Raw genomic sequence first — 25,345 nt, 5'->3', positions numbered from 1 at the left:
TGACTGCTCTATGTGTGTGTGTGTGTGGGGGGGGGGGTTCAGTCACACATTAACCAGCTGCTCCCTATGACTTTGTCTAGTTCCATATATAAATGTGTGTTTGGAAGCAACAATGTATATCTCCGACTGCAATTTCATGCTCACATACACACAAGTGTATGACTATATATTTCACTCCAACAGAGTACTCTGTGAGCAGATATGTGTGTTTGCATGTGTGTGGGTGTCTTTCCTCAGGTCGTCATGTAATGTGCAATGCAGTGACAAACAGGCTATTACCTCCACGTTTGTAGCATTTGTCCCAAACCTGCATGTTTTCTATCTTTCCGTTGTTGTTTTTGTTGCTTTCTCTTTCACAATTTGTTATTTCTGTTTCTGCTTCATCTGTTTTCTCTTTGCTTTACAATATTTTCAAGTTTACATTCCCATATGTTTATTTTGCAAAGTTTGATAACCAGATATAAAAATGGCAGATTACAGAAACTCACGTGTGCCTGTGTATCTTATGCCAAATAAGGAAAGCAAAAGGGACTGTAGATATGGAGTACTCTATACAGAGCGCTCACTCTGTGCTTTTCATGAGACGGTTTTTCATTTTGCCCTCGAGTTTTCTTTGTGAAGATGCCACAACCTAAATTATATTGAGACAAAGAGGATAACATGGTATCTCATTTTGCAACAATGGGATGTTCTTCTCTACATCAGCCTCTTTGTTTCAGTCTGAGCATTTCTACATTAAATATCCAAGCAAAAGTGCAAATAAACTTTAAACGAATTAGATGCATTTCCATCTAGTAGTAGTGAAGGAAAGTGTTGCTAAGTTGTAAGTCTGTCTTTTGAATTGCACTGCTGTGCAATGAGACTGAAGCATTAATCAGGCTTCTTATTTGTGTACAGTAACAACACTCCACTTCAAGTGAAAGAAGCTTTTTGCAGTTTTAAGAAAATCAAACCAACCATTACATTACTTTTTGTGCTAATATGATACATAATTTGAATGTGACACATTTTCTGTTTCTTATTTATCATCACTCTTTGTCTCTCTGTGCTTCTCTTTCCTCCCTCTTTTTAAATCCTTCAGACCGTATTTCAGTTGGTCTTTCTGTAGTTCTCTACCTGATTACCGAAGCATTGCCCTGGAATATAAAGGCCGTTAACCTCCTCCACTAATTTCACTCATTTTTACATCCCTGTCCTCCTTCCTTTCCTGCATCTCTGAAGTTTAATGGTGACAGTGACTGGGCTCCATTGGCACAGCTCAGAAAATGACATTAGTTGCATTTCATGTAATGATGTGGGCAGCCATCCAATGGGATGACATAACAGTATTTGTAGAATAATTACCCCACCTTTGCAGTGATTAATAGGCAATCTATTCCTTATCTTCTCTCTCCATATTTGCCAAATTGATCATTTTTTTATGTCTGTGTTTGTGTGTTTGCGTATTTTTGTGCCTATGTGTGAAAGGTGTGTTTTTTAATCATAGTAAATTAAATTATCTCATCATCTACTGTACATAAGGTTGAATAGATGTAAACTCAAAAGTCCCATAAAATTAAATATGTCTCTTTAGTGTTAGCTCTGATCTACCATGGATTTTCATTTCATTTACACCTAATATGTCAGTTGTGTTATTTTAACAAATGAACGTGTTGGCAATCTCTGATTCAGCAGAGCTATGTAGGGTTTTTTTGTGGATTTCTGGTGAAGTGAAGTGATGAAATCGGAAGTGGCAAATCAAAATGATTGGTTTGTCTATAGCAGAAGAAGGAAAGGCAGGTACTGCAACATCAATAATTACAAAAAACTGTTTTCATCAGCTTTTGTTGCATCTTTTCTATTTCTAGCATTTTCATTCAGGTTTCTAAACGTGCAAACAGTTAAAACAGATGGATGGAAACATGTCTTTAGACACAAACACCATTCATGCTCATTGCTTCTGTTGCACTACATGCTCAGCCTTCCTCTTCCTTTAATCATTCCAGCATTGTTTGCCAGAAGCTTTCATATTTCCCCTTTGCTCCCAGTTTGTATAATACAAATCGGTGAGCCCGGGGGGGGTTGAATACCCATAACCTTGATACCTTCAGGGACAAAAACAATATTACTTTTTTACTGCTGCTTCTCAACCAACAATTCAATCCATTGCTTTTACTGAACCACACAGACTGATGCTCACCAGTAGTTTTTGGTTACTGGATGAAAATGATTGAAGCATAATCCATATCTCTCCAGTAGAACGATCTAACGTTTCTCGTACTGTACGTCTGAAAAAGACATAAAATCAGTACATCTGTCTTGGATTTCTGACATGTAAGTCACGACTCTTGGTATTGAATTTCTTACATGGCAACACTCTCCTTTATGTCCATTACGACACCATGCATGTATTTGCAATAAAAATACTACTGAAATCGTTAATTTTTTTATAGACCACATGCTCACAATGTGCCTTTCCCCCTTTAGTTTAATAGAAGACAGTAGAGAGGTGGGAGAAAATGAGGGGCAAAACGAGGGATGACATGCAATAACGGTCCTCGGTTGGACCACATGAAGAAATGAAAAAAGAAGCTGAATTAAAATATAAAAGATAAAAACAAAAACAAAAGTCATATTGTGCAGAAAACCATGAAAAGATTCCAATTCACATGTGTTACTTTTGGTACGACATTCATATTGAATACTGGCAAGGATTTCTAGAATTACAGATCTTGTTTTACATTTTCAGTGTTTGTTTGTTTGTTTGTATATGGGAGTTCAAATAAGAGCACAACTGAGACATATTGCCAGGGTTAGCTCAATAGCTGATTTGCATATATAGTCCCAACACAACTAAAAACAGAGTAAATAGATGAACATAATATTATGCATAACTTAACAATACAAAGGAGATGACTAAAATGGAATTATGTTGTACCACAATATAAACCAAAACACCTAACCTACAAATACAATAAAACTGAAATTTTATAATCAAATGTGGGTAAATTTATCAAAAATCAAAAGAATATCATTCATAAATATAAAATAGATCTGAGCTCATTTGAACCATATTTAAAGTATGGTTTTAAAAGCTGACACTTTCATCCAGTGACCAACTCGACTGAATAATGAGTTTTGAATGCGTAATTTTTTGGTATTTGAAGGGGCTTATAAACTCTTGCCACTTGACCAAATTCCCATCTAATTTGAAGCTGGTTTATTGGGCCGACAGCAACCATCAGTGTGCGTGTAGTTAGTACCACGCTGAGCGAAGCCTCACAGTGTGTGACGTGAATCATCTCATGGTCTACCGAAGTTTACTTTCCTGTGTGTGGTGCCTGCTGTGTGTGTCGTCTCTAATGGCTTCTGCCTGGAAACAGTGGTGGGTGGAGTGGATGGCTGGTTAGACAGAGGGGAGGAGTGTGTGGGTGGGTAGCATTTGGCTTTGTGTGTGGAGACCTGTGTGGGAGTTGAAGGTGTGTGTGTGTAAGGAGACACAATGATCCATAACGAGGATTTAATTCATGAAGACTTGACTTAAGTGTCTGTGTCTACATGTGTGTGTATGTTTGTCTAAGCTTACACATTTTCTTCAGTTTGGTGTGCTCTCTCTCCCTCCATTTTTTCTCTCCTCTTGCCCTCTGTCTTGCACACATACACACAGTTTTCTCCTGCTGAAATATGCATGCGTTTGTGGCTTCCCCTCAGTTAACACATCCTAATAAGGTTGGAAAAGAGAGATGGTTTGTCTATAGCTCCACTTATCCTCTCACCACAAAAACATACACACTCATTCTGTAAGGATCTTTTTGTATTTATTTGCTGCTGCATGTTACTTTTTCATTTTGTCTCTTTCATTTTTGCCTGGAAACATTTCTTCTGGAACTTTTTGAAGAACTCACATTACTCTTTCTTCCATTTAGTTCCAGTTTTGGCTTCCTAGTCACAGACCCTTCCCCCCAAAAAGCCCAGCATTTTAATAAAAACATTTGAACATTGATACAAAGTTGTAGCAGTGTGTCCAGGACAGATGAGAGATGACTTGATTTCAGTATTCATAAATGAGCAAGCTATTGAAATTACAACCTTTCAATGTGCATAATTAATTAATTAATTAATTTTCCAAACTCACAGGTGTGAGATGTTTAAGGATGGTCACTATATATATTGGCAGTGGTTTGAGATTTCTGTGTTGCCAAAAAAAGCAGTTATAGACAATTGAAATTGATTGTATTGCACTTTTAAGACAGTCCCTAATGTCGCCTATAGTGTCAGGTGCATCGGACAGACATTCAGTTATTTGCACCCTCAACTGCATCGTCATCTTGGTGATTTTGAGTTGATCAAAAACTCTGAATCTTCTGCCTAAATTAGCTCTCCAACATATGACAAATCTGGGAGAAATCGAGGCTTTGACACAGAGCTATGAAGGTAACAGCCGTGAAAACCAATGAATGTTAAATATTCAACGAACTTCATCACGGTTGCCAAACATGATGGCGGACCTGTTGCTGCAGCTGCACCTGTTGCCATCTTCCACATGTTGGATCCTCGGTACCTATGGTGGTGTAACAAGAACCGTCATGTTTTTGGCATCGACTTGGTACTCGTGACACCCCTAGATCGTTTCATTCAGAAACAGTTAGACAATATAGACACTGATTATCCAGCATTTAAAAAGACTCTTTGTCACACAGGAGCTAACCAACACCCAAAGTGATTCAAACCATGAAGTGGTGTGCTCGGATTTCATACATACAGTGAAGTCATCAAAAGCCAAATGATATCAGTTTACACAAGAGAATGTGGTTTTGTTTCAGCTGTCAGTGCTGAGAGGTGTGAGAATGATGAGCAGTGCTATCTCATGCTATCCAACTGTTAAGTGCTCAGCTTACAATCAGTGGACTGCATATAATATTGATGGTTGATGATGAGCTTGTTTTATCAATTAATGATGGATGGGATGATGGTGTCTGGATGAACTCCAGGTTTTACGTTATACTGTCACAAAAGCAATGTGCGCCATTGTTTGATGTGAGTTATGTGGGTGGGTTTTTAGTATTTGTTTTTACATATTTGTACTATGTTTTATATATTTACTATGCATGCAGTTGGTTGTTACACGAAGAGTGACAGATATACTAAATGAAAAATCAAATGAAATCAGATTGGACACCGTACACATGCATTACACTCCAAAATGACTTGAGTAGAGAAAATACAACTTGAATTCTGTGCTGCTTTCCTGCAGATGCATTTAAAGCAGCATACTGATGAAAACAAGGAGCCTCTCACTTTACTTCAGCTCTGTGTGTTCTCCTCCCTTCTTTAGTTCCTTCCTTCGACTCCATTATAAATTGTCTTGCCTCATTCCTCTATGTTGCTCTTGCTACCAGTTGGTTGATTGTTAAGCTTTTCTCTCTCCTCCTCCCCTGGCTTCCTCCCCGCTCCCTGCCATCCATTTCTTTCTGTCCCCTCCCTCTTGCTTTTGAATCTAATTTCCCACAGTCCTGCTGTCCAGCTCCCCTGCTCTTTCTCAGTTTTCACTTCTGATTCTCGTTCGCTCATTCCTCACTGCTTTCTCTCAGTCTCCAACTCTCCTCATCTAATCTCTTCTTAGTTCTTATCCAGATGATTTTTACTCACTTTTCGTCTGAAATTGTCGCACGTTTAAAAATAAATATGACCTGAAGTTGTGTCATCAGATTAAACACAGACTTCATTAAAGCATACGAAATATGCGGACTTAGTGTGCACAGAGGTCACAGAAGCTCTATAAAACCTCAAATAATCATTTGTTTTATATGTTTACATAATATGTTGGCCAGAGATTTGATTGATAAAGACAATAATTATAAGTTGGAACCCTATATAAAGTAAAATTAACTGGCCGGACATCACTAAAAGATGAGTTACACTGTTTTTGTGGCACAGCTGTGTGTGTATGTGTGTGCATGTGTGTGTGTGTGTGTGTGTGTGTGTGTGTGTGTGTGTGTGTGTATATGTGTGTGTGTGTGTGTGTGTGTGTGTGTATACACCCCAAGCCTCTTGTTCCAGCTCAGAAAAGGTGACAGCTGATGTAGAGCGTGATTACCAAAGAGCGGAGGTGGTGGTGGTGTTAGGGTATTTGATAAGCACACACACACACACACACACAGTTACACAGTAATGAGGGGAGCATTAGCTGTGGCATGGAGGGAAGGCAGGCACATTGTAATTATAGAAGGCGCCTGGGGGTGGGAGATGGATGGCTCTCAGTCAAACAACCACACACACAAAGAAGTTTGCTAAGAAAGACAAAGGGGGACAGAGAGACACAGCAATAGAAGAAAGAATAAGAGAAAGAGAGGAAGGTGTCTCGCTCTATTTCTCTCTGAATGCTGTAAACATAGTGTATCATAGTGTTTCTTCTATCCTAGCACTGTTAAGTATGTGTGAATGAGGCAGTTTGGGTATTTTCTATTTCTCTCTCTCTCTTGCCTGTACGGTCATCTTTTGGACTCCAGATGTTTACAACGTTTTGTAATACCTCAGGTTACTTTGGTGCCCGGTTATAGTGACAGATTAAATGTGTTTGATGAGACACACTGTGCCGTCACGCATGAGTTTATTGTCACTAAGCTCTGATGTGCCAGCTGCTGTTTTGCAGCTGGAAGAAAGAAATAATTAAAAACTTGAAATAAATCCTGGTCACTGGTTCTTTGGGAATTGGATTTCAACTCTTATGACGTGATTTTCCTAAAATGGGAAATCTGTTGTTTGCTACTGCCTTACACAGTCAGATGACCACATGATGCCTGTGAGTGCGTACATTGGTTAGAAATGAGTCAGAACGTTTGACGAATTACATTTTTGTTAATGAAGCATAACTACAGTACATTTAGGAGAAAAAAAGGTATCTGGAGAAGCTTTTGTCATAGAGGAGCTACTTTTTAGGAAAAGGGATAAACCAAAACCAAATGTTTTACTAAGTTATCTGATGTTTCTTGCACTGTCTCTACAATCCTACAGTTGTCCATTAGTGGTGTCCAACAGTTTTCTGTTGTGACATTTGCCTGAATTTGATTTGAAAATATGGTTTGTCACCATTCTATGGTAGTATCAAAAACACTGAGGCAGCGTCAACTATACTCCCCCTGCTCTCTGTCCATTGTTGGCATCCATTGTTCAAACAGGTAATCTGACCTTTGACCTATGTATAGGTCTACAGTATACTAAAGATGTGCTTGGTTAGTGATCAGTTAAGCAGTTAGTAAGCATGTGACCTGGTGAATAAATGTAGCATTTTGATTGGTTGTGTTTTGAAAAAGAAAGCAAGTCACTTCCTGTTACATTTTTGTGTCTTAGGTAGAGAATTGTGTGTAGTGTTTTGAAAAAAGTATTTTATGCAATTGAAAACTGAGTTAAAGGCTGAGAAATAGCTTATGGTTCTGAAGATTTGAGGTGAGGTTTTTTATTTTTGAGTGAGAGGTTTCAAAAAGGTTTCATGTCACATGTAAAGATTTTGTTTGTAAGCAGTTGTTAAAAACTGTAATTCCTTTACATCAAGTAAATTGTGAGAGATGATTTTATAAACACAACGTTTTAATATCAACAAAACCATCAGCGTCAAGTTGAAAGGCATTATTGAGTATCTTTGCTGTTCGTTGTTAGTGGACTTTCATAGTAAGAATGAACAGATGACTTGTTGCGGGCATTCGAATCAATGCTTGTGATGCCGTGTCAAGCTGCACATAGCGGATCGAACAAGGCAGGAAGTCAGACACAGAAAAGCATAAAGAATCTGGTCAATTTTCAAAATAAAATACCCTATTTCAGCAAAATCAGGCAGGCAAAACACTCTTATTCTGAAATGCTCCCTATGGCTTATGCAGCCATGCAGATGACGGCACAAAACCGGGTAGAAGAGAGCTGTGAAGAAGATAGTAGAAACACAAAAAGGACAAATTAACAACAAGTCAATAACATCGGGCAGGCAAACACTCCACTGCTGAAATTCTTTTGAGATGCTTCCAGTGGAAGTTGACACTGGGTAGAGGACGGAACAAAACCGTGGTGCAGCCGTAAAGTCACGCAGCCGGAGTCAGTGGACTCTTTCTGGACTCTTAATATTTCTACATGTTCAGATTACCAATATGTAGTTTAACTAAAAGCATCAGACAATTTAAAATGTTAGGATTCTGTGTTGAGCTGAGAATGCCCAGTCTCATTTTTAAATTTATTGACCAGTAAACATGAAACATGGTTGTGTCAAAGAAATGGTGGCAGTGTTAATGCCCTTTAAAAGGATCTGACCTCGAGCCGAAACAACCTTTAATTAGGTTACACACGGACCAATACACACACACACACAGACATCTTAGATGATGCAGAAATGGATTATGGGATGTCGTTTTGAAGCTTCATGCTTAAAAGACCAGCGCATTTATTACACCCAGTCATGCCTGCTTTAATCTCTCCAAGTGAATGCCGCACTGATGTAGAACAGAGCAGCTCATTCCTGTCAGCGGTCTGCACTGGCTGATTATGAGGCTGCTTTTGTCTTTGCTATGTTATTTTTTTATTATAAGCAGTGTTGTAGTGTTATATAAAAAATGTGAATTCTTGTCTAAAAAAGCAACAAAGCATCACATGTTTATGATTCCCAGAAGGCAGGAAACAACATTTTGTTGGACATTTTCAATCTTCCTGTAATCTGATGCAACAAACTCATGTTTATGAGATGGTTGGCCTGTGATGTTTTATACCTACAAAATAATGACTTTTATTAACAATGTTTCGGTCCTCAGAGCTTCATCAGGTAAGATTAATGTAATTTATCAAGTCAAATTCTTCTGTTTGAACATCTGAGGACCGAAACGTTGTTAAGTGAGTGTAAGTGATCAACAGGAAGCAGGATCTTTTGGTTCTTTCACATACAGGTTATTATCCAATCATCCAACTGTCTACGAGAGTGCAAGAACCTCATCGTTGTTTTCTGTTTCTGTGATAGTTTTCCTTCCCAAGTTCCTTTTTTTTTTTTTTTTACATTAGTTTGATTCCGCTCAGTACAAAGTATACTGTGAATGTCATTATGTCAATATGTGAATAAACTTTGTGAATAAACCTAAACTTAGTTATAAATGCAGTTTAGGTAGATTTTCCTTTAATAAAAAATGTTGTTACCCTCGTGCTGAAATACTTGATTAACATAATATTATATATATATATAATATATAAATACTTACTTGTGAAGTTTTAAAAAGGACCCTCTTGAAAATGAGATGATGCATCTCAAGAGGCTATCCTTTAATAAATTCAAAAAGAAAGTAACCAAACTCAGGGAGCAATCATAATGTCTGCATGTGTCCAAAGAGCCATTTACATCTACTCCAGCTGGTAGCTTCAGTCAGAGAGTTCACACCTCATCGGTCCAGCAGTGAGTGGTGGAAGCAGGAAATGTTTCTAAGAAACAGCAGGTTAGATACACACTGTCTGATACAGTGAATCGTCATGGATCTTGGCTTTGTGGTATAAAATATCATACTTCATGAGGCTATCATGTGTGTTTATGCATGATGTGATCTGAGTGGCCTACCAGAGAGAGGCCAACTTTAGCACAGGAAGATATTTGTTTTGTATTTTTTTATACACAAAAATCCTGCTCAATAGAGCTTTAATCTTATATATACTCAGTGATGATGATTGATGAGTGATGGGAGAGAGAAAAAGTGATGTGACAGCAATTAAAGGATTGGATTAACGTTCCAAGCATTGTAACTTCCTCATCCAGCTGGGGTTGAAATGTTTTATGTCAGAGTCATGGTGTAGGTTTTATGTTCTTTTTTTTTATAATATTAGTCTCCACTAGACTAACCGTACGTGATGTGCAAATGGTGAAGTTCCTTTATCAACATAGCTGGGTGGCTTAATAAAGGAGCAAAGAGAAAACACAGGAAGACCAGAAGGGAGGGAAAACTGCCAGAATTAGGAAGGAGGAGAGGAGGAACAGCAGAGAGCAAAAATAGCAGGAAGTTAAGAACATCCTGAGGCAATGAAGCAGAAAATGTTCTTTCAGGTTAATCCAGGTTACACCCAATTTCTCTCTACAAATATCGAACAGTGTTACCGGTGCATTGGGAAACTCAAGGTTGACTATATCACAAAAAAGTCTATCAAAACATAATTTTGTCTTGCTGTGTATCATGGATGACAAATCACTGTTTCTACTCATCCAGCTCAACTGTGTCCTTTTAAATTCTGGGGGGAAATTAACAAGAGGTAACTGTGAAAGCAAAGCATCTGTTTAAGCTACATAGCTGGACCGTGTCGGTGACTGTTCTAATATTAATTTGCCTAAACGCTTAAAAATGGGGAGCCTATTTAAAAATGGCTTCCATTTGTTTTCTCAGTGCAGACACAGTGAGTGCACTGAAGTTAAACTCAAATGTTTGTACTTGAGTCTCATTGTCGTCAAATCATCTGGCAGCTCATCTGTTTGGTGTATTGAAGTGAGACGTCATTCTAAATGTGTTTCAGACTCAGTATTTATCATGTCACATTAAGGGTGCAGTCATTTAATAAAGTTAATAAAATATGTCTATAATATAATATTGGTCCTTCCCAAACTGATTGTAAATGGCGTGCTCTAAAAGACAAAGTGGTTGAGATCACTAAGGTTTTATGGAGCTTTTTTTAAATGCTAAAGACTTAAAGAGTAATTGTCCATATTTTACTAGCACTAGCAAGTTTTATGGTGACAAAACCATGACAGTACTATGATATGTTTCTGTGGATTATTGCAATAAGTATTTTAGGGTAATGCAGGACCACAAAGTGTGGAAGAAGAGAAAATACATTTTTGGGATGGCCAATAGAAAATATGTTTAAATGTGTAAAATATGCAAAAGATACCACAAAGAAATATATTAGATAAATTTGCCCTTTCAGTGGCAAAAGGGTGACAAAGAAAACTGCAACTAAATAAAAGATGCCCATTAACTTAGTATTCTGCATTCAGTACCAGTAACCAGTACAATTTCCTGTCTTTTTCCGAACTCTCAGCAGGACTGAACCGCTGCATAATGCAGCAGACATTTATCCGTTAACAGCAGTAGTCTTGCCAAAAAAGCGGCACAAATATGAATTTATTCCAACATCCAACAAGTTATAAAAACGTTTTAGCACCAGCAATCTACCAGACTGAACATATATTTTTCAATCAACAACCTTTTTGTTGCGCCAATCATTCAGGCTAACTGTTAACTAATTTAGTTCTGACAAACTGTATGTTTATAACCAGTGTTTCAGGTTCAGTAGCAAAGATATTACTGTAAATTGTTTGTATGTTTATAGCAAATATGTCTTAAACAGCTAAACGTCAGGTCTTAATTAAAGGCTGTGCCTTCGAATGACAAATTACAATCACCCCAATAAAATAAACTATGTAAGGTTTCAAAATTTGCAGTTTGCTTAGTAAATCAGCTGTTAATCAAATATCGTACTAGAAACTTGCATAACACAGTTAAAAGTTCAAGGTAGCACTTATTTCTTATAAGAACATGAAGGTGTTTTAACTGTTAATGAAATATGGTGGAGATAGGTGTGTGCGCAAAGGAGACTCTCTGGGTGGATGAGTGTGTGAACAGTTCTGGTTATCTGTGTTTGTGCGCGCACGTTTGTGTGTGTGTTTAATACTAAAGCCTTAATTTTTATATAAAATAATAATATAATATAAAAATAATAACGTTGGATTGTCCGGTGGTCACGCCTCAAAAGTTTAACTATTGTGTTGCATCCTTCTGAAATGCATTTTTACAATTTTTGACTTTTCAGTGTCAGTTAAATCTCTTTTCTGGCCAATTTTACCTGAAGTAATGAAGCTGCCTAATAATTATGCACACCTTGATATAAGGTATGATTCACTTTCGCCACACACCCTCCCTCATTACACTAATACAAATCACCTGAAAATGATTAACTCCAATGAGCATTCAAGTTTATGTGGTTAAATTTGGAAAATGTCTATAGAAATAATGATTTAATTAATATTTGCCTAATAATTGTGCATGAAGTGTATTATATATTGTATTCCCGCTGTGTGGGCCAGGACATTCATGTCTGTGTGTTATTGAATAAGTCTCAAGTTTACAAAGGCATCCATACTCTTGAAGCGAGTTTGTCCATTTGGTCAGTCAATTATTCCTCCACCTCCTGTCCACTGTGATTCATCGCGGCTATGCAGCATCCTACACAGCTTGTTTGCCTTTAGATGTCTGCATGGATCTCTTAATACAAATGAAACAGCAGTGTCATCTTTTTACCGTCCCCATTCTCTACCTACACAGACTGGATGCCTAAACCTCAGGCACTCTGACAGTTGGTACTCTGGGAAATGTAGAAAGTCAATAACTGAAGAGGAGTACACTTGACTGGTGGAGGGAAAAGCTAAATTATAGCACTTTATTACAAAATATAGCTTCAAAAATGCACTGAACGTTGCAGATTGATGATATGTAATGAAGTGTAAAAATATGTAATGGGGGTTTTCCATTAACAGTTGTAGGGGAGCTTCTTCTTGGCCAACAGACTGGTAATAGAAAAAACATCAGCAGATTTATAAAGACTTCAGCTGACTACATTAAGTTAAACATAAAGCCTCAAGCCACTGCCAGCCATTTCCACTCACACATACTATGGTTTACACAATCAACTGTTAATGTATTTATGAGGACATAAAGTGACCATGTAAATTTAAATGAACTGTAATCCTACCATTAACCATCAAGAACACATGCCGCTCCTCAGATGAAATCTAGTCTGTAACTCTAAACCCATGAAAACAAAGCAGAGTACAGGCCTCATGTAATGTCTTCACTCGCAGTAATTTCTCTCTTCTCTGTTGACTTAGACTTCTCGTCAATACAGAGTACATAATCTTTAACATTTCAGTCCTGGTTGATTCAGTGACACCTGTGGTTACTGGTGGCAATGTGTGTATCGGGTAGCAAACGCACCTCAAACAGCTGTTTACAGCGCAGCCAAACAAACTGTAGGCTGCGATTCATCTCATTATGTTGTTTTAATGAAGAACAATCATTTCCATCAAGCTGCGAGCAATAGCACTGCATGAGTAGTTTTCCACACAACAGCAGGTAGTAGACCCATGTTTCGCCCATGCTCGAGCACATGTGGGTTCTCTCTCTTTGAGAGTCATGGCAGTTGCACGTTAGGGCTGCACTTGCTAGTCCTGAGTCCTGTGCAAACAGCTGCTGACTGAGGAAGACGACCCTGGAGACCCAAGGTGCTGGGAAGCTCAGCTGCTCGTTCTCGCTAGAGCTCTCACGGTCCTGGGCATCTCCAAGAATCAGCGCTCTCTCTGGTCGCTAAGCATAATCTGTGGCTAACGCTAATAGACCTTCCAGAGATGCAGTACTCTGAATTTATCCATTAAGCAGTCTAATCCTCCGGACTATTTGGACAAGCTTTGGACAAAATTCAGACCCCCTTGATCATAGGAAGAAACCAGGAGAGGTATTACGGAAGAGTATGCCTAGGCGTTCATATGCACAGCTGAAGCCTCCGGGAGATGCTCTTGTCCCCAGTCTCACTCCCTCATTCAACGTGAATTTAGGGTGCTTATTTTTACATAGCAATACTGCCAAAGCACAGTTTTAGTGCTTTGCTTACAAGGATAAATACCAAGTTCTGCCATTTGGCTTAACTCTTGGTCCTTGCACTTTACCAAATGCTTAGAGGCAGCGCTGACACCGACAAGAGGTCAGAGGATATAAACTCTTGACTATCTGGACAATCTGTTGATTCTGGTGGACTCAGCTCATCAGGCCAGTGTCCACACCCCAGTCAGACAGATTGTTTTCTAAGTCTGGAGTTGGATTCTGTAGAGAATCAGGCTCATTTATCGTCCCAGAGACAAGCCGATATCAACATCACATTGTTCATCTCTGCCAGTGCCAGCAGCTACTGTGATTTATGGCATGTCTGATTCCAGCAGTGTCTTTGGCTTGCTGATGATGAGGAAGTGCTGGCTGTATGCCATATAGACATTCCCCTCCCACCAGAGAGACAAGATGATAGGGTTCACACCATCGTGCATAAGGACTCTGCTCCCATGGAGCGACTCAGCACTTCTGAGCCCCTCTGGGCCGGATCCTCTTTCCCATTCAGGTCCTCACAGATGCGTCCAAATAGGACTTGAGTGGCATTTGCAGAAACTCATGCGAACGGGACTTAAACGGACCAGGAGAGGACATGGCACATCAATATGCTGGAGCTATTTGCTGTGTTTCTGTCACATTTTAACGACATGAGTCTGCTGGCAGGACACCATGTTCTGGTGCACAGCAACAATGTGTGAGTTATTGTGCACATAAACAAACAGGATTGGGACACATTCCCTTCGAATGCACTCTTCTGCAGTCTGCTTTCATGGAGCAGTACGCACCTGTCATCCCGCCGAGTGGCACAAATCCCAGGGATGCTGAAAAGTGGAGCACAGAGGAGACTCCACCCTGGCCAGTAAGTGGAGACTCCACCCTGATGCAGTGGAACAGATTTGGAAACGACTTGGCAGGACCACCATAGATCTCAACGGACCAGCCTTTTGTCTGCCTTGCCAACCCTGTTAAAGGGAGGGCAAACGGGGTATGGAAGCAATTTCCTGAGCTTACGCAGGTAAAGGTGCATAGATGTCCAGTGGGTCATGCTCACTCTACCTAGGGAATGGCTGCATATTGGGCTTTTTGTAATTGGGTTTTAGTGGAGGATGTCTGCTCGAGCTGGGCTTCTCCACATACATTCATTAAGTTTTATTGTCTGGATGTGACAGCACAGGGTGTCACTCAGTGAATGCTCTCAGCAGGGAATTGATGTAGCTGACATCACAGTTATTGCTGCACCGAGAGATAATTACATTTGAATACATGGTGACAAACATGCTAAGCTATAAATAGCTTAAAAATGGTTTAAAATAATGGAATTCTTGAGCTTTATATGTTTGAAGTTCTCATTCAAATTCACTTCTTTCCCTTGTTATCTCCAGATTTGGGCCTGTTGTATTCAGCTGTTAACAACCATTGGTAGTCATCAATAAATCCAGCCCTGTGCCCATACTTCAAAATGCAATGTTTCATTTTCTATTTGATAGATAAGTGATGAAATCCTCTCCAGTCAGGCTTGGCAGGATGGAGCTCAGCAGTCAAGGGATTTGGCATCAGCAACTTGTTATTATACCTCCATTGCCCTGCACCACAGCAGGCTGTATGGTTTTATAATCTCATCTAATGCAGCGTGATGACTGCTACAAACCAATATGTTGCTGGTAACAAATTGTTTTCAACCCTCCATCATTCTGTTTCCAGTCACTTCATTGAGCCTTCCAGTATGGCTGGCTGAACTTATGTCACTTTCCCAACAACTTCTGCAAATTACAGTTGAATGTCGAGCCACTGTGTCATCATCATAATCCATGTTTTTCATGGCACAGAGAGTAATTTATGGAAAAGTGTGTGAGGATAAGATCAGATGGTTGAGTAGAATTTGTTTTATGATGCATTATGTTTCTTGAATGATATCAGGGGAGTGCAGTGGAGTGTAAAACCCTGCTGTGTGTTGTAAAGAAAGAACAGGGTTTTACACTCCATTACACCCCCACGTTGATGTGAGCTACTTTTTTGCCTGATTTTTATGTTCTTTAGTACATAGATGAAAATAAAAACACTTGAATTCAAGGTGCATATAGAGGAATAAAAACTGTGAAATGAAAAACAGATGACTCAGTATCATCATAGAGTTATGACTCTTTTTCACTGTAGCAGTATAAACTGTTATCAGTATCAGCATGACCTTTCTGACAAGAAGCATTTATCTGCATTTATTTATCTCAGCGCAGTCTAAAACACATGCATTGTTTTTATAAGCTACAAAGCCAGACAATACAAATGTAGGAGTTTGTACCAAAAAACTAAATCATAGAGTGTCTCTCAGCTTCCCCTGTGGCTGCAACCTGACAGACCTACTTTTTTTCCATCGAAGGTGTGAAAAGCAAAGAGAAAGAACTTACTCTATCAATACCACAGTTCCCTTCATAGGATATGCACCGCCTCCTGCCTGCAGCAGGCCGTCATATTTTATAAATTGTATGCCTTACATGCAGTGCATGTCCCATAAGTCACGTATACTTTGATGTCAATTATCATTCATCATTTAGCTTTGTGTGCGCAGAGATATTCCAGGGCTTGATAGCTCATGTGTCACATAAATTTCAATTATGGCACTTATCTCCAAGGCTGTAACTGCAGCACGATAATGACTGATGCTGCTGACCTCGGGGGCAGGGCGGAGTCTGGTGCTTAAATGCAGATTATCATTTAGCCAAACAGACTGAGATGAGATACTGTTAAGTATAGTAAATGGTAAATCACTGGTTAAGACGATTTGTAGGTTTATATTTAAAAGTCTTTCCTTACTCCTTTCCGAATAGAGGCTAATCAGAATGAAAATGATCATCAGAGAAAATAAAAGATCTTCAATAAAGATAGCACAAATTAGTCAAACAGATTAATAATGTCAATTATAGTAGTTTGCATGTAATTACTTTTTTTCATATCAGTTGTGTTTTGTTCCTGGTTTATAGAAAAAACAAAATGTTTAGGTATTAAGATTATTTTGTCTGTCTGATGACTGATGCTGTCTGAATAAGGAATTGGCTTGAATACCTTGTTATAATGAGTGACTGCTGTGGCTATGTTGGTATTGTGTATGTCAGTGGTTCCCAAACTGGGACACAAGGTAGTTCAGGGGTCCTTGTTTGGGGTTCCAGGAGGCCCTGGACATAACAAGGAATACCTTCTAATTTTGTATTTAAATTTGTTAGAAAATGTTTCGGGAACAAATGTATTCAGATCAGACTGTGTTGAATAATAATAACCACTGTATTATAATTTGGCTCGATTCTAGACATAAATCTGTATTATCCTGTCGGGCTGCATCTAACCACTATTTTCATTATTAAGATGCTGCTAATTTTCTTGATTAAGCATGTTTTCTATAAAATGCTGATTATAATATTTAGGAACCAAAGGTGGCATCTTCATATTGTTTTATCTGACCAAACCAAAGATATTCAGGTTAAATGTTGTTCTGGGGTGCGTTAGAAGATCTTGAATCGTTGAAAATGTAAATGTAAAACCTCTTAAAAAGGAGACATAAGAATAAAAAAATATCTGGTGCCAATGAGTGGATTGGACAAGTGTACAGGTTGGCGTGACCCACTCTGAATTAAAAGCTAATATTGATATCTATATTTTTGAGTTTTAAAAAAATCTGAAATATTCTATAGTAATGATTTTAAATGTAAACACAAATGGCATGAACAATCTGTATATGGATCCCTTAAGCAAGGATTATACTTTTCGCGTTTTGGTGGTTCTGAAAGCAAACTGCTGAGGGTTCAGGCTGACTGGGATGTTGTTCTTTATGTGCTGAAGAACCAGTTTCTCAAAGCACTTCATCAGAATTGGGGTGCCACAGGGTTCAGACTAGATACTGCAGACTTTTTAGGGTTTTTTTAAGGACTTTTTAGGCTTTTGTCACGCAGGTTTCTGCGATAAGACTACAAAACTTTCTCTGTGGTACAGAGTAAATGAAATATTAACCTGAAAACATTTGGATAACAGTAATGCACATCCACCGGGACATTTTAAATTGACCCTGGACATAACAACAGAAAACTCTGCTCTTTTGTGGTTATGTGTGTCTGGTGAGTCCAGTAGCCGCTGTGTGTCCCCTGAGGAACTCTGTGTGAGGTCTATTGTATAATTCTATTATAATGTGACTCCAGGGTCCCGGTTAGATCTCAGCAGGAATTGCTGCCATTATACTGGAGCCTCATTACTATTCAGGACTATGTATAGTGACAAGAAAATCAAATTTTAGTAATCCATTTTACAAATAAACCATGTGCAACACACACACACACACACACTCAGTCATACCACATTATAATCAGTCTCACAATTTTCTAAATTCCACCCCAAAGACACTGTGCTTACATTTGCATAAATCAGCCAACTAAACATATTTCTGTTGAGCAGAGGGGGAGAAGTGAAATTTTGTCGAGGAGTAAGAAGGGGTGGATTAAAGGATGGGATTTCAGGGAGCTTTTTGTTGTTCTATAATCCAAACTGCTTGTAGTACAACGATGTGGCTTCCAACTGTCACACTGATGTAACTGTTTTAACGTGTTTACTTGCCCCCTGATTTTTTTAATGTTGTTTTTTGGTTCTTTATTTTTACATAATCCTTTTCTGTTATATAATCACTTTACTTTAATGGGGATATTGTATGTTTCCTCTGTAAACACTTTGTTTAACACAAGAGGAAAACACAAAAAACACACACAAACAAGCTACTTTATGCAAACCTCATCATCACATCAAGTCTTTTTATTTAAGCGATAGCGCCTATATTGTGTACTTAATAAATGACAATGAACAAATGTTAAAACTGTATGTATTCTACTGTAGATAAGGGATGTGAGTGAGAAAGTAAATGCAACTATTTCCTAAATAATTACAGTCATGTAAAACCAATTTACATCTTCATATATGTTTTGTAGGTAATGTAATCGGCATAACAAGAAAGCGTTTGTATATAATTTGCATAATGTTTACTGTCACCAGAAAATATTCACACTGAATACCGAATATATTTTCTATTTATATGTTCACTTTCATCAAATATCATTTGTTTTCTAAAAAAATCTGCTAGTAAACAGATGATTACTATTTTGGGTCGTCCTACTGGCCTTGGGATTGGAACACCATCCACATACCACAGCGTCCACTTTCTTGCATGTTGTTCCCTGTCTCTCTCTCTCCCCATTATTTCCTGTCATCTCTCTTCTGTTGGCTATCTAATAAAAGGCGTAAACATTGCACCACGTATTACTGTGGGGCAATTGTGCACGTCAAACTTACCATCGAAAAGGCTCAGACTGTTATACGAGATGTCTAACAACATCATGGAAAGGATCCCTACTAGTGACTCTCGTTGACACCCTTTGAGTCTAGAAACACAGGACTCACTCAAGGACAGTTTTCACTCTGAAATCTCGTGAGACGTGAGTTGTTGCAGGAAGATAATAGTGGAAACGTGAGTCAGAGTTGAAGAGAGCAGTTTGTTGTGTTGGAGTAACATTAGAAAATAAAGTCTTGCTAGCAGTTCCTCAACATACAGAAAAAACGCCTCTCCTTTGTTTCCACCGGTGTTTCATGCAACTCGCTTCCCACAAGATTTCAGAGTGAGAACATCTTATCTAACAGTCTGAGCCTGTCAGTGGCCAAAAGCTCTTTGTGGATGTAAAATTGACGGGCGCAATTGCCCATAAGGAATACATTGCAGCAACTGCAGGTTGCACATGGTTTGTTAAATGTAGATCTTAGGGAAATGCAAGAATGCTCATAACCTAAGTTAGACATTTTTTGTTATGTAGTACTTTATAATTTTTGCAATGGTAGGCCTACCCTTCATCCCTTTGTTACAGTCCTAATGTTTATTGTTTGTTAGCTACCTAGTGGTTTGGTCTCATCATCTTCTGTTGCTCTACATACAGTATATGCACAATGGCAATAAATGCTTTTATCAGGAAACAGTTGTTCCTCTTACTTTCTTATTGGTGTACCATGGTGATCCTCCTGTGAGCCAATCATGTAGAAAGATGACAAAGGAAACTAGTAGTATTTAAACACTGTGATGGATTTTTAATGTTTCATTGTGTTTGATGCTTGTTAGAGAGTTTCTTATTTCTATTTCTTATCTGACTGTCCTTGAAAGGTCTTCATTTTAGGACAGTTGGTTCCTACTCCCTGTTCTCCCTTGGACAGCTGCGTAATAATCTTAGGATATGAAATAACGTGTTGCTTCACTAGCTCTTTGTCTTACATTCTGCAGACTGGTTGCACTCTGTATGTTTGTCTGACCCTTTGCAAAGAAAAAAACCCTTAAAGACATCTAGATTGAACTCTTTATTTCAGCATTTTTTATTCTTCCACTACTAGTTGTAGTGGTAGCAGTATTTTAGTGGTATTTAGTGAGAAATAACAGCAGATCTTTGGTACTCTATCTTCCTCGCTGTGCTTCTCCTTTCCTGTTTTCTAATGCATTTCCACCATCTCATCTGTTCATGTGGTTCCAGTGTGTCTACGAAATGCAGATGTAACCAATGTGTCAGTCAACCCTGCTGTTTCTAAATGCCTCTCCTCATCCCATAACAATCCTGAATTACTTTCGTCCTCCACAGAGCATCTTTTATCTGCGCTCACCGTAGCTTCCTTTTATCTCCTTTAGCTGAAAATGAATCCACTGGTTGAGAGCGACCAGTGGATTCATTTTCTACATTAATGTTTTATAACCATTCTATTCAATTGGGCCTTATTGACATGGGAAACAGACATGCACATTGCCAAAGCAACTGTAAAAAGAACAAGTGCGCTACTAAAAAAATTATATATATACATGCAGGCAACGGGCTGTCACACCAAATATTTATTTGACTTATTTAATTTTTATTGTGTTAATTGATAAATAGAATCTATTACTTTACAGCAATTTTTCCACACCTGCCTAAAATTTTTGTACAGTACTGTATATATCCTTCCCCTCCTGGTTAGAGGATGGGACATGGGACAAACAAAAAAGAATCAAAGGACAGGTCAAATACATTTTCCCAAAGATGCTTTCTGTCATTTTAGGTAGGTGTTTTCATTCTGATATACGTATGTTCGTGTGACATTTTCTGCAAAGTTTGGTTTTAATTAGTTATTTGATGCTATAAAAAGGGGGTTTGACGTCATGATTGACAGCTGAGTGCTGGACGCTGCTGAGTTGGCTGGGTGTATGGGCGGGACCTTGACCCCGCGGCTCTAACCCTGATCACTATTGCTCAGACTGGCTCAAACGATATCACCAGTGCAAGATTTCACCGCCCATATTGAGGATATTTCAGCTTCATTTTTGTACAGCAGGACGAAGTGGAGACATATCGTCCATCTTTATATACTGTCTATGGTCATGCAGAATGCAGAATGCAGTATGACGAGGTCGCTCTTCTGGTCCTTATCTTAGACACAATGAGCCACTACCACATTGTTCATCACCTACAGGAAAAACAGGGAGCTTTTGGCCAGGTAATATTTATTGCCATTGATCAACATGAGGATTTATAGCTGTTTTCACTTCCTAAACTGAATGTGCCTTTGACACGACGTAAACCTGCTTTAGCAAGCCCAGTAATCAAACTAATCTGATTTCCAAACAGAATGGTGTGCAAAACAATTTTTAATTGGCAGTTTGTGAATGGTTAAGATACGGGTTTACTTTAGGCAACTGAAGCGCATCATTTAAAATAAATTCCCAACTTAGTTTAAGCTCAAAACTATTTCAATTTAGGTGAGACAGCTATCCTCTGGTCGCCCATTCACCTGCCTAAACATTCATGCCTTAGCTTTTCATTGACCCACTCTACAGCACCTGTAAAGATTTTTTTTTATAATCTGCCTTGTCAGCCAGTAGCCTCTGAGCTGTATCACTGTGAGTCAAACCATTGTACCAGCCAGCGAGCCACTCAGACAAAAAGATATTTTGTGAGACGCAGACACAGAGCCTTCAGACCTCCGTGTTGTATGTGTCAGTCAAAACCTTTGTGTGAGACATCTTAGCCTCTCAGTGGTGACCCCAGGCTGAGACAGTTTTTTAGTGCAGTGTAAGATTTAACTTGACTGTTGCAGCACCATTACAGCACTAAATATATGTGTTGCACATTGATTATACTCAAAGTAATCATGTTAATCTTGTTTCATTCACTTGACAATCATGGTGATGGAAAGGTATGCCTATAACAAAAATTTAAATGAAGTCTCTCCTGTCTGACAGAAAATCAGTTTTATTATAGACTAAACTTACCATTTACGTGATAATGCAGTATAAATACAATGCAAACAGAATGTAAAAAGTGTGCATTAGTCTACAGCAGTGTAATTGAGGTTTTGAAGTCATTGTAATGATGAACAGGTACATGTCACACAGTAAAACATAGAATTAAATAAAAACAGCAGTCTAAGCTGAACATGGTCTCCTCGTAGAGCTCCACCTCAGTTCTGTCTGAGACCCTGTTCAGCTGTGAATACTGAACTCACTGAATTATTCAGTGTTAACTGTGTGAACTCAACACAGAAGAAACCCAGTCCCAGAGGCACATATCTCAGGTATTTCTGTTCCATTAGATTGGATTTTGCCAGAATAAAACATACAGTCTTAAAACTGAATGTATGTACTGTTGAGGATGAGATTGTGGCCAGCCTGAGGCACACCTGTGCAATACCCATGCTGTCTGATCAGCATCTTGATATGCCACGCCTGTGAGGTGGATGGATTATCTCGGCAAAGAAGTGCTCACTTTTTTGACAGATTTGTGAACAATATTTGAGAGAAATAGGCCATTTGTGTACATAGAGAAAGTCTTAGATCTTTGGGTTCAGCTCATGATGAATGGGGGCAAAAACAAAAGTGTTGCGTTTATAATTTTGTTCATATGCATGTAGTTTGTGCATATAGTTTCAGATTGGCCATACAGTATATTTATATTTATATATTGCAGATTACTTTCCATTGAGAGAAAAGCTCTCCTGTTCCACAGGATGCGAGGTGAGTGTCCACCCAGAGTTCAAAGTAGTTGTGGTGTTTTGGGAGGCAGCGGCTCTGTGCTGTTTGTGCTGTGGTTTGAGTCCTGAGCAGCAGAAGTGGACGGTTTTCTGCAGAGCCAAGCTACTTTCAAGTTAAAACACTGCCGCCTTTGTGTGCGTGCGCTGCCCTGAGAGCCTGCCACAGCCAACAAACAAACAACAACAGTTGCTCGTGAAACACTCACATACGTACATGCAAATGAATTCACATGCACATCCAAATATGCACACACACAGCATTTATACACAAGTCACAGAGAAGCAGAGGAAGTGACAGATTAGTGTGGGAGAGGAACTAGTGGATGTAAATTATTCAGGAGGAGTGTGTGCACATGTGTGTGTGTGTTAGAGAAAAGGAAAGAAGGCAGATATGCTTTCTTGTTTTGTCTTTCATTCAGAAAGATAGGAAAAATAACATTTTAGGGTCTGTTCATCCACCATCTACCTATTGATCTATATATCTTTAAACCCATTTATTTGTTCCTGCATCCGTTCATCTATATGAGCGTCTGTCCATCAAGCCGTCCATTAATCTATAATCAATCCACCCTTCAGCCAACAAATATCCATCTATTGGTCAGTCTGTCCATCATGCTCATGAATCTTAAACAGCATCATTGCTCAAGTGTCCCACCTGGAGCCCAACATAAATCTCACCTGGACATCCACCCTTATTGTTTTCATCTTGCCCCCCTCTCTTCATTTCCTGTTTGATCCCTCATTTCTCTCTCTTTCCCTCCCTGGAATATGAGTCACCTAGTTTCTTTGAATGAGAGTGGCGATGTGAAGTGTGGGGATCATAGCAGAGGCAAGGGGCATGTACCTGCCCTTCTAGCTTGGCTCTCCAGCTTCCTGTGTCATCTCCTTTCCTCCTCCTCCTCCTCCTCCTCCTCCTCCTCCTGTCTCTGTCTGCTGCTTCAGTGATTTATCTCACCAGTTAAAATGATTTGTTAATGTACAAAAGCAAGAGATAAATGCAGAGGAAATATGCAATATTGGGTGTCTACTTTAATGTCATCACATACTGACAAAAATCATGAAAACTTAATAAAAGTTTAATGTAGATACACAAACTCCTTCAATCCATTTTTTCATCTGAAACAAAATAAGATTGATAGTTATAGGAGGGAGGTCGATATCTCTGGTAAGCATGACTGTCAGTTTAGATTAATACCAATGATGATAGAAAAACAAAACATTTCCATGCTTTGCTAAATTCTGTAGTTTTAAATGTATAAAGGAATTTAAGTGAAAAAATCAATGACTTTGATTGAAGATGTTGTTCATCCAGTTATCAAAATTGTCAGTTAACTTTCTGTTGATCAAACGATCCACTTATTGACTAGAAGAAGGTGGCTAGAATAATGCGCTCAGTAGATTGCTGATCTCCACCAGGCCTGGTATCACCAAATTGTGCATGCATAACACGTCACAATCTCTTAAGTCATTTTGCATGTTATCACAACTCATTTTTGCTTTTCCTGTGTCATTTCACACCATTTAGTCTCTACTGACTTATATTCTGAGACAGTGTTTCATTTTATGCACGGAGAACAATGTGAGATGCATAGCGTAACATAACTTATGTAACTAACATACTTACCTACTGGCTGGTTAGGAGTGAGGAGTCACCCAGTGGCAGTATTAAACGGAGCAGTCAATAAAATAGCTTCTTCAAAAATTGTGAATCACATCAAATGCAAGACTTCCTTGAGCATTACGCCTGGCAGAGATCGTAAAAAACTCTTCAGTCAAAGCCAGAACAAGCTTAATGGAAATGAACAGGGCATTTTTACTTGTATTTCCCAGTAAACAACAGAATTCTCTTCAGAAACAACATACACACATTCATGGTAAAATTAGATCAGTGTCAAGAGCGGAGAGAGGTTAGTTTGGAAAATAAGGAGGTTGGAAGCAGCGACTGGAAATAGATTGATAGGAAAATAGATGGGAAAGGACAAGAGGCCAAATAGTCTGCTGGAATGATAAATACACAGAGCCGGATGTAGAAGGATGAAGAAAGAGGTCAATATAGCAACGGACCAATAGAGTGTAATTAGGGGAGAGAGAGAGAGCAAAAAATACATAACTAGGGCATACTTAGGACAGAGAGATAGCTGAACAGCTGAAATGAGTATGATTAGGAGAGAAGACAGAGGGAGATGTCCCATGAATACAAAAAACAACCCAATTAGGAGAGAAAGACAAAAAGAAAGAGGCGGATTCAAGTTGATTACAATTAGGGGGAAATGAGAGAGAACGAGACAGACTGGGAATGTTTGGACACAGTAATCGGAAAAAGACGAAATACATCTCCAGAGCGGAGAAGTTCCCTCTTTATTTACTGCGTAGAAAAAGGAGATGCCCTGATGCGATTTACACAATCATCCCACGCTGGGTGAATCCATCGTAGCGTGGTGTTTGCCTCTGGCACTTCACCCCTCGCTGTCATGACTAACTAGTGATTTATTGTCTATGAGGATTCTCAGTCATCCAGGTCATAGTTATCCAACGAAGGTTGAGGTCAAGGGCAACTGGACTTGGTTGAAGATACTGGAAGACGTTTCGTCCCTCATCCAAAGGACTTCTTCAGTTCTGACTGACTGGCAGGGAAACTCAGCTAT

General features: G+C 38.9%; 1 protein-coding gene across 2 annotated transcripts in view; it reads left to right on the top strand.

The window, feature by feature from the left end:
• Window positions 1-25,345, top strand: part of slc8a2b (solute carrier family 8 member 2b) — a 159,773-nt gene that overhangs the window by 50,733 nt on the left and 83,695 nt on the right. The window contains exon 1 of one of the 2 annotated variants that reach the window (XM_046072947.1): window positions 14,087-14,655. The exons of the other annotated variant lie outside the window; for it this stretch is intronic. The gene's annotated coding sequence lies outside the window, so the exon portion shown is untranslated. Of the gene's footprint in view, window positions 1-14,086; window positions 14,656-25,345 lie in introns of those variants that run through there. 2 annotated transcript variants of the gene reach the window in all.

Source organism: Micropterus dolomieu, linkage group LG17 (assembly GCF_021292245.1).
Source record: "Micropterus dolomieu isolate WLL.071019.BEF.003 ecotype Adirondacks linkage group LG17, ASM2129224v1, whole genome shotgun sequence".
Lineage (NCBI taxonomy): Eukaryota > Metazoa > Chordata > Actinopteri > Centrarchiformes > Centrarchidae > Micropterus > Micropterus dolomieu.
Note: the sequence above shows the minus strand (reverse complement) of the source record. Positions and strands in the feature narration are given on the sequence as shown.